This window comes from Wasmannia auropunctata, unplaced genomic scaffold, assembly GCF_000956235.1.
Source record: "Wasmannia auropunctata unplaced genomic scaffold, wasmannia.A_1.0 LD336038.1, whole genome shotgun sequence".
NCBI lineage: Eukaryota > Metazoa > Arthropoda > Insecta > Hymenoptera > Formicidae > Wasmannia > Wasmannia auropunctata.
In genome coordinates, this window is record NW_012026852.1 from 2,262,383 (window position 1) to 2,263,053 (window position 671).

Below are 671 nucleotides of genomic sequence, written 5' to 3' on the forward strand. Positions count from 1 at the left end.
ATAACGATGGCTGCGCACAATGCGTCGTATCCCTCGGGACGAATATAAGGGAAAGACGATGTTTTTTTCCTTTTACGCTACACTTGGAGCTGCTCTCTGTGCAAACGGCAGATTAAATCAATATAGCCCTTCTTTACGCAACGCTCGCGTAGCTTCTCGAGCTACCGAGCGGTAAACTAAATATAAACATGAGAAAAATGGCTGTCAGCAGCGGCTGCTTTGTACAACACGTCGTGGAACACGCATGGACGAAAAGGCGCTCGTATAACGTATACTGGCATCATAAGTTCACCATCTTGCACGACCATAAAAGTCCGTGCCGCTTTTATCGTAACTAGTAAAATAGCGCGCGCCCGAGGGCGACTCGCACAATGGTGTCGTCATCGCTGCAATAATCGTCGCAAATAACAGTCGCGTAAAATTCTTTCCTAAACATGACGCTATCATTACGTTGCATCCTGCCTAGGGCTGCCATCTGTAAAATTACTATTCTAGGACTGTGAGCTCTAAAACCCCGGATTTTATAGCTTAAAACCCGGACTTTTTTTTAGTGTTAATATTAATTTTCTTATTGCAAATTTCAATTACTTAATACATCATATCAGACTATGGCTTGTTCACACTGGTTCACACTGTTCACAGACACAGATGACAGGACGCATCAGTGCGTT